Source organism: Leucoraja erinacea, chromosome 4, assembly GCF_028641065.1.
Source record: "Leucoraja erinacea ecotype New England chromosome 4, Leri_hhj_1, whole genome shotgun sequence".
NCBI lineage: Eukaryota > Metazoa > Chordata > Chondrichthyes > Rajiformes > Rajidae > Leucoraja > Leucoraja erinaceus.
Genome location: NC_073380.1, coordinates 3657119 through 3671253, shown reverse-complemented (window position 1 = coordinate 3671253; position 14135 = coordinate 3657119). Strand labels below are relative to the sequence as shown.

The following is a 14135-nucleotide window of genomic DNA, read 5'->3' as shown; positions in this document are numbered from 1 at the left end:
GAGATTTAAGAGGGACCTCAGGGGCAACTTTTTCACTCGGAGGGTAGTCCGTATCTGGGACGAGCTGCCAGAGGAAGCTATGGAAGCAGATACAATTTTTTTTTTTTTTGAAAGATAGTTGGACAGATATATCGATAGGAAGGGTTTGGAGGGATATGGGCTAAATGCAGACAAATGGGACTAGCTGTGTATGTTAAACATGGTCGGCATGGACAATGTGAAGCGCCTATTTCCATGCTGTACAGCTATGATTCTATGACAATCTGCTCTCTGAAAGATGATTTTTGGTATATTTGTTTATGTAGTCTGTATCTACGTTTAAGGCTAAGATAATGGCTTACGTTTATTATTATTATCACCAAGGTACATTGAAAAGCTTTGTTTTCCTTGGACGCCATGGGGGAGATGACCATAGGATAGCTTCTGGCTTGTGTTTATTTAGCACAGTAAAATCCAGGCCCAGCTCAGAATCACAAATAAAGGTGCGACACAGTGGCACATCCGTAGAGTTGCTGCATCAAAGACCGGGTTCGATCCTGACGACGGGTGCTGTCTGTACAGTTTGTACGTTCTCCCTGTGACCGCGTAGGTTTTCTCCAGATGCTCCGGTTTCCTCCCACATTCCAAAGATGTACGGGTTTGGCTTTGGCAAAAAATGTACAAGATACAAGATACATTTAATTGTCATTTGGACCCCTTGAGGTCCAAATGAAATGCCGTTTCTGCAGCCATACATTACAAACAAATAGACCCAAGACACAACATAATTTACATAAACATCCATCACATTGCTGTGATGGAAGGCCAAATAAACTTCCCTAAATTGTCCCTCGTGTGTAGGATAGTGCTAGCGTACGGGGATCACTGGTTGACGTAGATTCGGTGGGCCGAAGGGACTGTTTCTGTGCTGTATCTCTAAGCTACACTAAACCGATAGAAGATGGATAAATTGCATTGAACCTTTCAGTTGATAATTGTCTGTCAAATGCTAGTACAGCACCAGAGGGCAGTGTACACCAAATAAGCAACAGGTACCGGTCTCTTCCATTCAGCCCTCGGGCACTATCTGCTGTTCATGCAGGTTGTGGTTGATGCAATCCTGGACTCTACACCCTCCACCTGTCCCTATCTGCTTTAATTAAGTGTGTGGTAAAAATCTCCATCTCTGCCTTCGACTAACTAGTCAAAGTTAATCACAAAACGGTAACAGGCCCTTAAGCACAACTCATCCAGGTCAATTGAGAAGCTCCATCTAAGGTAGTCCCATTTGCCAGTGTTTGGCCCATATCCTTCTAAACCTTTCCTATCCATGTGCCTGTCCATGGTGTCTTTTAGATGTTATTAGTGTACCTACCTCCTCTGGCAGCTTGTTTCTATATACCCACCACTCTGTGAATACGTTGCCCCTCAGGTTCTTATTAAATCTTTCCGCACTTAAACCTATGTCCTTTGGTTCTTGTTCCCACTGCTGAATAAAAGACTAAGCGTTCACCCTATCTATTCCCCTTATAACTTTATACACCTCTATAAGATCACCCCTCAGACTCCTCCACTCCAAGGAATAAAGTCCTAGCCTGCCCAACCTCTCTCTATAGCTCAGGCCCTCGAGTCCTGACAATATCTTTGTAAATCCTCTCTGTGCACCCTTTCCATCTTAATGACACATTTCATGGTGAGATTAGAGTAACTCATCACTGACGTCTACAAGTCAGGCGTGTGAGGTGGTACTTCTGTTAAAGAAAACTTTAAAACACACTACAAAGATCGGGTAAGGCAATCAAGACTTTATTTAAGAGCATTAAATACATTGATCACTGGGAGTAATCTGCTCACCAAACAAAGTTTCATCTGCTCCTTATATACCAAATTTCTCATTGATGTGCATTTCATTTCTGCAGGCGCCCGAGCCTTTTCTGCTTCACATGGTCCTACAACAATCATAGATCAAGGACTTGAGGATTAACAAATACATTTCAATCGCACCTATTAGCAAATAGAAATGGCACCCAGCGAGACAGGTGTCCTGTTACCTTTTGGATTTCATTTTATTGTAATTGCCATTTGTTCTTTCACCCTTCCCGCGTACTTGGTTGAATGCAGCCACACAAAATACTCAAAATGCTTGTCAAGACCCAGAACAAAGCAGCAGTTTGCTTGATTGACCCAATATCCACCCAGCCAATTACTTCCTCCATCTCAGCGCACGGTAGCTGCAGAGTGCACCATCTACAATCTGCAAAGGCCTGTTGCGGTGTAAGATTTCATTTTGTTTTCTGGTGTGGAGCATGCGACTGAGATGCTTCTGAAAGATGTAAGCTGATATTCTCTCGTGACTAGGAGAACATAGCGTGCAAAGAGAAAAATACCAGAGTGCAGAAAGTAATGTTACAGGTGCAGGGAAAGTGCTGATTTAAAAAAAAAAACTGAAAGTTCCCCAATGCGGTAGGTTGGAAGATTTGTAACTGCAACCTAGCTTATGGGAGGACCGTTCAGTAGTCTCATAACCGCGGGGAAGCAGCTGTTCACGAATATGGTGGAGCTTGCTTTTGCACATATATATCTTCTGCCCGACGGGAGAGGGGACAAGAGGGAATGACCAGGATGGAGAGGACGGAGAGAATATCTGTGGTAGGGTGAGGCCAAATTGCCTTTTGAATGCGTTTTAACAGGGAAGAGGGTGACAAAAAGAAGTGCGATGTTTAGTATATTGTCACGTATACCGAACTACAGTGAAAAGCCTTTTTGTTGTGCGCTATTCAGTCAGCGTAAAGACTACATGATTACAACTCAGCGGATCCACAGTGTACAGATACAGGATAGAGGGCATAACGTTAAATGGAAGAATAAAGTCCGATTAAAGATATTTTGAGATCCTCAATGGGGTAGATGGGAGATCAGAACCACTCTCTAGTTGGTGAGATGGTTCAGTTGCCTGATAACAGCTGAGAAGAAACTGTCCCTGAATGTGGAGAATGTATTTCCTTCTGAACCTCTTGCTTGATGGGAGAGGGGAGCAGAGGGATTAATCTGGATGAGACAGGTCCTTGATTATGCTGTGTTGAACTAACAGGTCAGGCTGACTGGCCTGTGGACGAGCCACGCAAAGAGCTCAAATTAATCGATGGAGCCTAGGAGACACGAGGATCTGCAGATGTGTGGAAGGAACTCAGCGGGTCAGGCAGCATCTATGGAGGGAATGGACAGACATTTTGGGTCTGAAAAAGGATCTTGCCTCAAAACTTTGACAGCACGTTCCCAGCACAAACATTGCCCGATCCGCTGAGTTCATCCAACACTTAGTTTTTTAGAACCAGCCCAACTCTTTATGTGTAGGAAGGAACTGCAGATGCTGGTTTAAACCAAAGATAGACACAAAAAACTCGAGTAACTCAGTAGGACAGGCAGCATCTCTGGAGAGAAGGAATGGGTGACGTTTCGGGTCGAGACCCTTCTTCAGTCTGGTTAGGGATAATAATAATAATAATAATAATTTTATTTATAGAGCACTTTAAAAACAAACATAGCTGCAACAAAGTGCTGTACATCACTAATCATTGACAAAAAAGTTAATACACACCAAAAATAACAATCAAACGAAATAGTAGGAAAAGACATGTAAAATAAAGAAACATCAAAAACACCACAAACAGAAGCAAAGCCTCAGGCATGGTCAAAAGCCAGGGAGTACAAATGCGTTTTAACACTGGATTTGAAGATGGACAGTGAGGGGGCCTGTCTGATGTGCAGCGGCAGGGTGTTCCAGAGTGCCGGAGCAGCAACAGAGAAGGCTCTATCCCCTCTGAGCCTCCGACTAGACCTCGGTACCTCCAGGAGCAGCTGACCAGCTGACCTGAGGGACCGGGCAGGAGTGTATGGGTGGAGCAGCTCAGAGAGGTAAGGCGGGGCGAGCCCATTCAGAGATTTAAAAACAAATAACAGTAACTTAAAATGAACCCGAAAGTGCACCGGGAGCCAGTGTAGGGAGGCCAGAATTGGCGATATGTGCTCCCTCTTTCGAGTCCCTGTTAAAAGGCGAGCAGCAGCATTCTGAACTAACTGGAGACGAGCCAGGGATAAGGGAAACGAGAGACATCGACAATGATGCAGAGAGATAATGAACAATGAATAAAAGATATGCATAAAAGTATAGATGATAAAGGAAACAAGCCATTGTTAACTGTTGGGTGAAAACAAGAAGCCAGTGCAACTCGGGTGGGGGAGGGGTAGAGAGAGAGTGAATGCCGGGGCGACCTGAAGTGAGAGAAATCCATATTCATACCACAGGGCTGTAAGTGCGATGCTGTTCCTCCAATTTGATTTTTGCCTCACTCTGACAATGGAGGAGACCTAGGACAGAAATGTCTGTGTGGGAATGGGAAGGAGAATTAAAGTGTTTAGCATCCGGGAGATCAGGTAGGTTCAGGCGGGCTGAGCAAAGGTGTGCAGTGAAATGATCGCCCAGTCTACGTTTGGTCTCGCCGATGTATAAGAATCCACATCTTGAACAATGGACACAGTAGATGAGGTTGGAGGAGGCGTAAGTGTAATCTGAAGGGACCATCGGGGTCACTGGACAAAGTCGATGGAGTAGGTATAGGGACATCTTCTGTGGTTGCAGGGAAGGTACATGGGGAGGGGGCGGTTTGATTGGGAAGGGATGAGTTGACCAGGGAGTTGCGGAGGGGTCTCTACGGAAGGCGGAAAGGGGTGGAGATGGGAAAATGTGGCTGGTGGTGGAATCCCGTTGGAGGTGGCGGGAATTTCAGAGGATTATGTTGTTTTATGTGACGGCTGATGAGGTGGAAGGTAAGGACTAGCTGGACTATGTCTCTGTAGCGACTGAGGCGGAGCAAGGGGTACTGAGGAGACACGAGTGAGGGCCTTGTCTATGATGGGAGAGGGGAACCCCCGTTTCCTAAAGAATGAGGACATCTCGGATGTCCGATAACTGTTTATGGACTTGCCTTAACAATTAACTCTGGAAGAATTGACTATCTGAACACATTCCTGGATACATACGCCAGTTAAAGATCTTATCAAACAGTTGAGTAGAGGAGCAAATAGGTCCTTCTGTAGTTATCCTGGCCCTAGTGAGACCACATCTGGAGTATTGTGTGCAGTTTTGCTCTCCTAATTTGAGGAAGTGCTATTGAGGGAGTGCAGCGTAGGTTTACAAAGGTTAATTCCCGGGATGGCGAGACTGTCTTATGCTGAGAGAATGGAAAGGCTGGGCTTGTATACTCTGGAGTTTAGAAGGATGAGAGGTTATCTTATTGAAACATTTAAGATTATTAAGGGTTTGGACACGCGAGGGGCAGGAAACATGTTCCCGATGTTGGGGGAGTCCAGAACCAGAACCTTTTTCACACAGTTGTGAGTCTGTGGAATTCTCTGCCTCAGAGGGCAGTGGAGGCTGGTTCTCTGGATACTTTCAAGAGCGAGCTAGATAGGGCCCTTGTGGCTAAGGGGATCAGGGGGTATGGAGAGAAGGCAGGTACGGGATACTGAGTTGGATGATCAGCTATGATCATATTGAATGGCGGTGCAGGCTCGAAGGGCCGAATGGCCTATTCCTGCACCTAATTTCTATGTTTCTATAGGGCTCTTAAAGATAGCACAGTCAGGGGATTGGGGGAGAAGGTCGGAACGGGGTACTGATTAGGGATGATCAGCCATGATCACATTGAATGGTGGTGCTGGCTCGAAGGGCCGAATGGCCTACTCCTGCACCTATTGCCTATTGTCTAAAAAGATAGTCAGGGGATATTTGCCTATTGCCTATTGTCTAAAAAGACAGCAGAGTCAGGGGATAAGGGCCTATTGCCTATTGTCTAAAAAGATAGCAGAGTCAGGGGAGTGCTAGCTCGAAGGGCCGAATGGCCTACTCCTTCACATATAGGTGGGTTGCGCGTAAGGTCACTGGGTCAAATGGCTTGACGCACGGAGCCGCTCAATCCTTCTGGAGGACATCGCAGCCTCGTACACGTACTTTCCTACCTGTTAAAAACTGCCAAAATGGTGAATATTTGCGCTGTAAAAAATTGTGGAAGTCAGGGTAAGCGTGAGAGACGTACCCAACTTGAAGGCGAAATGAAGGTAAAGAGAAGTGAGAGCTAAAGGAACAACAGCTAAAGTGCTTGGCGAACATTGGCCGTGCAGATATCGAAATTGAAAATATTGAGAATTATTGCGTTTGCTCACTGCATTTCATCAGTAAGGCATTATTTGTGTTTTTTCTTGATTCCTTTGGTATCTACAAAGTCTCAGCAGTGATAAATCTGGCTGTAAATTTTGCTTCAGAGGTGTTTTCTTTTTGTATGTAAAAACCCACTTGAGAACCATGGACAATTTTAAAACGCCACCCCCACTGGGCCGAAGCCACTGGGCCCAAGCCACCCCCGCTGGGCCCAAGCCACCCCCGCTGGGCCCATGCCACCACCTCTGGGCCCCCACCACCCCTGCTGGGCCCACACCACCCCCGCTGGGCCCACACCACCTTCATCTTCCCCCCCCCCCGCTAGAAATGGGGGGGGGATGTGGGACCCCCGCTGGTTCCAGGGAGGGGAAAGAGATGGGGGAGGGAAGAGGGAAAGGGGGATTATATGCGTCAAGCAGATAGCCTAATCGTTAAAGAGTTCAAAGATAGCCTAATCAATAAAGTGCTGAGAAGAGGAATCGGAACTGCCAAGGAAAGGTACTCTGAGAAGTTGAGGAGCAAGTTCTCAGCTAGTGACTCTTCTTCAGTTTGGAAGGGCATGCAAGAAATCACCAGCTATAAGAGGAAAGCCCCCCGCTCTTTGGACAATCGTCAGCTGACGAACTACCTGAATGAGTTTTACTGCAGGTTTCAAAATCAGAAATGTAAACCTGGTACCCCCTCCCCAACAAACACAGCCAGACCCCAGTCTGCAAAGAATGGACCCTGCACCCCTCCCTCCCATTCACCACCTCACACCTACTTAAGGCAAGACTCCAGTAATGAAAAGAGTGGACCCTTTCCCACCCCCACCAACACTTCACAGCCAATTACTCATTTTTAACCAGTACCTGCAAAGATGCACTGTCCCTGCCTGCTTCAAAGTCTCCACTATTGTCCCTGTACCCAAAACGGTAAGGATTACTGGTCTTAATGACTACAGGCTTGTCACACTGACCTCTGTAGTCATGAAGACCATTGAAAGGCTTGTACTGGCCAAGCTGAAAAATATCACAATCCATCTGCTGGACCCTCTGCATTTTGCATATTGGGCCAATAGATCTGTGGATGATGCAGTCAATCTGGGCCTACACTTCATCCTCCAACACCTAGACCGCCAGGGGACCTATGCGAGGATTTTGTTTGTTGATTTTAGCTCTGCATTCAACACCATTGTGCCAGAGCTACTACGCTTCAAACTTTCTGAGTTGACTGTGCCTGAACCCCTCTGTCGGTGGATCACCAGCTTTCTGACTGACAGGAAGCAGCATGTGAGACGGGAAAGCATATCTCGGACCCACAAACGCTCAGCATAGGAGCACCGCAAGATGCGTACTCTCCCCTCTGCCCTACTCTCGCCACACCAATGACTGCACCTCCACAGACACCTCTGTCAAGCTTCTCAAGTTTGCGGACGACACAACCCTGATTGGACTGATCCAGGATGGGGATCTCTGTACTCTTTTCAATTTGACATATTTCCTATAACATGGTGCCCAGAACTGAACACAATATTCTAAATGCGGTCTCACCAATGCGATCTTAAACAACTGCAACATGACCTCACAACTTCTATACACAATACTCTGACTGATGAAGGCCAAAGTGCCAAAATACGTTTTGACCACCTGATATACCTGCGACACGACCTTCAAGGAACCATGCAACCCTCAACCATTCCTCTGCCCACCTGGCTAATTGATCGAGAACCTGCTGCAATCTTTCACAACCATCTTCACTATATGCAAAACCACTCACATCTGTATCATCAGCAAACTTGCTAATCTTGCCCTGTTCTGTGACGTTTCAGAGTGCTGGAGTAACTCAGCGGGTCAGGCTGAGTATGGAGGTTGGGAGGTCATGTTGCAGTTGCATAAGAAGGTGGTGAGGCCACATTCAGAGTATTGCATTCAGTTCTGGGCACCAGGTTATAGGAAAGATGTCATCAAACTAGAAAGGGTACAGTACGAGGATGTTGCCAGCACTAGAGGGCCAGATCTATAGGGAGAGGTTGAATAGGCTGGGACTCTAATTCATGGAGCACATGAGGATGAGAGATGATCTAATAGAGGTGTATAAAATCATGATTTGAATAGATATGGTTGAGTCTTTTGCCCAGAGCAGGTGAATTGAGGTGCAGAGGACATAAGTTTAAGGTGAACGGCAAAAGATTTAATAGGAATCTGAGGGGTATGTTTTTCACACAAAGGGTGGTAGGTGTATGGAACAAGCTGCCAGAGGAGGTAGTTGAGGCGGGGACTATCGCAACATTTAAGAAACAGTTGAGACAGGTACATGGATAGGACAGGTTCGGAGGGATATGGATCAAACTTGGGCAGGTGGGACTAGTGCAGATGGGACATGCAGGGCCGAATCGCCTCCTGAAAAATGTCCATTGACTTGACTTCCACAGCTGTCTGTGGCAATGGATTCCACAGTTCACCACCCTCTGACTTAAGAAATTCCTGCTCATCTCCTTCCTAAAGGAATGTCTTTTAATTCCGAGGCTGTGACCACTGGTCCTAGACTCTCCCACAAGTAGAAACATCCTCTCCACATCCACTCCATCCAGGTTTTTACCAGGCTGGGACAGACTGCAACAACTTCACACCATGTCCCAAAGCTCATGTCCTGTCCTGCATCACCCAAGGCAGCAGAGACATTATAGGAGAGGGCAAGCACCGTAACAAAGTAGCTCACCATGGTTTGGGTAACATTCAGGAATGTCTATGCATGCCACATCATGAATATTACTGAAGAACGGTCTTGACCCGAAATATAATCTCCAGATATGCTGCCTGACCCACTGAGTTACTCCAGCACTCTGTGACATGTCATCTATCCATGTTCTCCAGAGATGCTGCCTGACCCGCTGAGTTACTCCAGCACTCTGTGAAATTTCGCCTATTCATATTTTCCGCAGATGCTGCCTGACTCGCTGAGTTACTCCAGCACTGTGACTATTTTACCTTCACCCATCTGCCCAAGCCCACACTCCCCCCTCATTTCCTATGTTCCTTTCCACCCATAAAACTCTCTGCCTTTATATTTCACTCCTCTTTCAAATCTGCTCTACTTATCTACATTCATTTGTCTTCTTAACTTTGTAATCATAGAATGATGCAGTGTGGAAACAGGCCCTTCAGCCCAACTTGCCCACACAGACCAACATGTCCCATGTAAACCTTTCCCACTCACACACTTTTGGCCCATATATCCATTTAAATCTGTCCTATCCATGTACGTGTCCAAATGTCCCTTAAACATTAGGATAGTCCCAGCCCTAACTACCTCCTCTGGCAGCTCGTTCCATACACCCAGCACCCTTTGTGCGAAAAAGCTACCTCTCAGATTCCTGTTAATTTCTGAAATATTGGTCATAAATTTGGTCATAAAAATGCTCCAAAATAAGGCTCAGAATGCATCCGAGAGCATCTAAAACCCCAGCTTCCAGGGCCTTTAAGCGGTCTCTGGACTCTGGCATCGAGGGACTTCGCGCTCATGATATGCGCAACGTGCACATTATTTCACATTAAAAAAATTTAAATCCTGTCATGCCACCCCCCTTTTTGGAAAGCTTCGTACGGGCCTGCCAAGCACTTTGGCTGTTGTCCCTTCAGCTCTCGCTTCTACCGTCATTTCTCCTCACTTTTGGAATTCTGAAGTAGGCTAAATGTCTCTCACGCTTATCCCGATTTCCATAATTATTTACTGCGCAAAAATTTACCATTTCGGCGGGTTTTAACGGGCCAACTACACTGGAAACAATGGTCAGTGCTTACCTGCAGTTCATCGCGTGTACTCCAGTTGGAGTAGCGTAGCAACAATACGGGTCATGGGTCGTGACCAAAGATACTAGAATCTAGTTCCTCTAGTATCTTTGGTCGTGACCCAACTGCCTGCAACCTCCCTATTGCCTATTGTCTAAAAGTGTGTCTGGTTCCCTTATCAAGAACAGTAAATAAATAAAATGTGTATAGGCATGAATAGAGATGAATGTACTTGGCAGCCAGTTCCAGAGCAGATTATCAAACAGGGTTATTGCTCAATTGATAAGATTCAATGTGAAGTTTCAATAACGGAGCTGAGAAATAGAAAGAGAGGAATGTAGCTCTTAAATGGACATCGAGTGACCTGTGGGCGAGGGTCACTGGAAGCTGAGGGAGAGTGATCAGGGGGGTAGTATGGTGGAGTACATGCTATACATCCGGTATATGTTAGTGAATGGGAAAACACGCACTTTCACACCTGTTAAAAACATCGAAAATGGCCAGTTTTTGAGCTGCAATTTACTGTGCCAGTCGGGGTGACCGTGAGGCACAGCTACCTAAATTTACAGTCCAAAAAAAAGATAGAAACTAAGGTAAATTCAAGAGGGAGCTGAAGGTGCAAATCCAGCGGAAATGCTTATCGGACATTTGCCGTGGAGATTTAAAGATCCAAAATATCGGGAATTATCGCGTTTGCTTGCTGCATTTCATCAAAAGTAAGGCATCATTGACTTTTCTATCTTTATTGATGAAATGCAGCGAGCAAACGCGATAATTCCCGATATTTTGGATCTTTAAATCTCCACGGCAAATGTCCGCTGATCATTTCCGCTTGATTTGCACCTTCAGCTCCCTCTTGATTTTACCTTAGTTTCTATCTTTTTTTTGGACTGTAAATTTAGGTAGCTGTGCCTCACGGTCACCCCGACTAGCACAGTAAATTGCAGCTCAAAAACTGGCCGTTTTCCATGTTTTTAACGGGTGAGAAAGTGCGTGTTTTCCCATTCACTAACATGTACCGGATGTATAGCATGTACTCCACTTCAGATTTTCGGTCACGTGGGTGCGGATCTACGCTCCAGTGACCTTTCGTGAAATCACCCTATTAACACAATCAAAGACTGCCTATGTTGACAGTTTACAAACAAACGATCATGAAATTAATTAATATATCGCCAGCTTTATCAACAAAACACTCGGCCTGCGGCGACCAGCGGTCACGGAAGGCCTGCAAAGTCCCCGTGGACCGCGTGATCCTTCTCCAGGGATCCAGGCCCCGGTAAGAAACAGGCGGTCAACCCCGGTGCGGCCGTCGACTACCCGCTGCCTGGACCCGCCAATGGCCATCTTTAGCCAGGCCCAGGAGCAGACGGACAGGGAGATCCCCCTCCCTCCCCCCCCCGTACCGGTTGTCAGGAGCGCTGTGAGAGGAGCAGTGCTGCTGCCTGAGGGAGGCAGTGTTGTCAATGGGGGATCGGAGAACAGCTTCTGACAGACCGACCGACCGACCGAACAACCGCGCGCGTCGAGGCCGGCCGTTGGGGGGCGCGCGCGGACGCAGACGCAGACGGAGCCGGTGACGGGGGCGCGCGCGGACGCAGACGCAGACGCAGACGGAGCCGGTGACGGGGGCGCGCGCGCAGGCGGACGCCGAGGCACGCGACGCCGGGAGCTGGGGGCGAGCGCGCAGGCTGTGACGCGCGGAGGTGAGCTGGAGCGGCCGGAGGAGGAGGAGACGTCGGGTGAGTGAGGGAGGGAGGCAGTGGGGTGGAGAAGGGATGGGGGAGGATGAGAGGGTAGGGGAAGACGGGGAGGGAAGGTGTGGGGGGGGGAATGGGACGGAGGGGGAAAGAAGGACTGAGAGAGGATGAGGGGGTGGGGAAGAAGGATAGGGAAGATGGGGAGGTACTGAGGGGACGGATGGAGAGGGAGGGGAAGTAGTGAGAGAAGGGGAAGTGGAGATGGAACAGGGAGTGGGGAGGGAGGGAGTGGGGTAAGGGCGGGGGGGGGGGGGGGGGAGTTGAAGGAGTGGGGAGAAGGGGATGGAGGGAATGCAGCAAGAGGAAGGTGGGGGTGAATGGGGGGGAGGGGGAATGAGTGAGGGAGGAAGGGAGAGAGGGGTGGGAACCGAGGGGAGGGGGAGCATGGTGTGCAGGTTGGGGGGTGGAGGATGGAAGGGGTTTGTGTGAAGGGATGGAAGTGGGTTTGGAGTGGGTTGGTGGGGAAGGGGATTAGGCATTGTAGGGTTCAGGGTTCAAGTGGGTATTAGAGTACTCGTGAGTATTAGAGTACTCGTGAGTTGGGGGTTGCACTGGTTGCGCTTGGAATGGGGTTGGGGAGGGGTTTGTGGTGTAGGTTGCTCCAGTACGTAGCAGAGAGAAACACACAGATCACTCGTTGGGTCAGAATCCTCTTCAGACATTCCTGCCCTCCATTCCCTGCAATGTAGTTAGTCTGTTCCCTCCGCAAATGCTGCTTGATCTGCTGAGTTACTCCAGTTGTTTGTGTTTTTGCTCAGGAATGCAGCATCTGCAGTTGCTTGTGTCAACACTTCTTTCTTTGCCAAACATGTGCGTAGTCAGTGTTTTAACCGGCTTCTATGAATTGTCCTCAGTGTGTTGATGAGGTATGGATTCATGGGGGAAGTTGATGAGCATGAAATCGGATCAGTGTAGAATGGACATTTGATAAAAAAACAAATAAAGACCTTCCCTAATCAGAAGCCGTGGATGAACAGAGAGGTCAGACTCTTGCTGAAGGCTCGCGATGCCGCTTTCAGATCTGGTGAGGGATACAGCTCATCCAGGGCCAACCTGAAAAAGGGAATCAGGAGCGCAAAACACAAACACAAGCTGCAGATCGAGGAGCATTTTCAAAATAACTGCGACCCCAGACGCATGTGGCAAGGCATCAAGTCCATCACGGACTACAACAAAGTTAACCCCCCCCCCCCAGCCAACGACACCTCCCTTCCTGACGAGCTAAACTATTTATATGCTCATTTTGACTGGGACAATAAAACACCAGCCATCAAAGCTGTCCCACCCCCGAATGAACAGCCCTCAGTCTCTCCACCTCTGCTGTACAAGGCGCACTGATCAAAGTGAATGAGCACAAAGCTGCCGGCCCCGACGGCATCCCCGGGTGTGTACTTAGGGCATGTGCTGGACAACTATCCCTGGTCTTCACTGACATCTTCAATCTGTCACTGGCCCAGGGTGTCGTCCCTACATGCCTCAAGACCTCAACCATCGTGCCAGTGCCCAAACAGTCAGCTTCAGGGAGTCCCAACGACTTCCGCCCAGTTGCACTCACCCCCATCATCACGAAGTGCTTCGAGAGACTGATCCTGGCTCACCTCAAATCCAGCCTCCCTCCCACACTGGACCCCCATCAGTTTGCCTATCGGCCCAACAGGTCAACAGAGGATGCCATATCAGCGGCTCTTCACTCTGTCCTGACCCACCTGGACAATAACAACTCCTATATCAGGTTGTTATTCATTGACCAGCTCTGAATTTAATACTGTTATCCCCGCCAGTCTGATCACCAAACGCAGCGGCCTTGGCATCAACACCTCCCTCTGCAACTGGACACTGGATTTCCTCACTAACAGACCCCAGTCTGTTAGGATTAACAACCTCACCTCCTCCACTCTGACACAGGGCTGTGTGCTCAGCCCTCTCCTCTACTCCCTCTTCACCCACGACTGCGTCCCTATGCATGGCTCCATCTCCATCAAAAAATTAGTTGACGACACCACGGTGGTAGGACTGATCTGTGACAACAACGAATCAGCCTACAGGGAGGAGGTCCAGCACCTTGGTGGCCCAACAACAACCTTGTCCTCAACACACAGAAGACAAAGGAAATCATTGTGGACTACCGGAAGACCAGAGGCGGCAGACACACCCCCATCCACATAAACGGGACTGAGGTCGAGCGCGTCTCCAACTTCAAATTCCTCGGGGTACACATCTCTGAGGATCTGTCCTGGTCCCTCAACCTGCCAAAACTGATTAAAAAGGCACAGCAGCGCCTCTACTTTCTGAGGAGGCTTAAGAAAGCTCACCTGTCCCCTCAGATCCTGTCCAACTTATACCGCTGTACCATCGAAAGCATCCTGACCACCTGCTTCACAGTGTGGTACAGCGGCTGCACCACAGATG

The 14135-nt window shown here is 48.1% G+C and overlaps 1 long non-coding RNA gene across 1 annotated transcript; it reads right to left on the bottom strand.

Annotated features, from left to right (window-relative positions):
- On the bottom strand, window positions 1-11537 carry LOC129696100 (uncharacterized). The gene is made up of 3 exons (XR_008723276.1): window positions 11373-11537; window positions 1834-1928; window positions 1-643 (listed from the first exon to the last, which is right to left on the bottom strand). It is a non-coding gene; the product is annotated as an uncharacterized LOC129696100 (long non-coding RNA).
- Between the last annotated feature and the right edge of the window lie 2598 nt (window positions 11538-14135).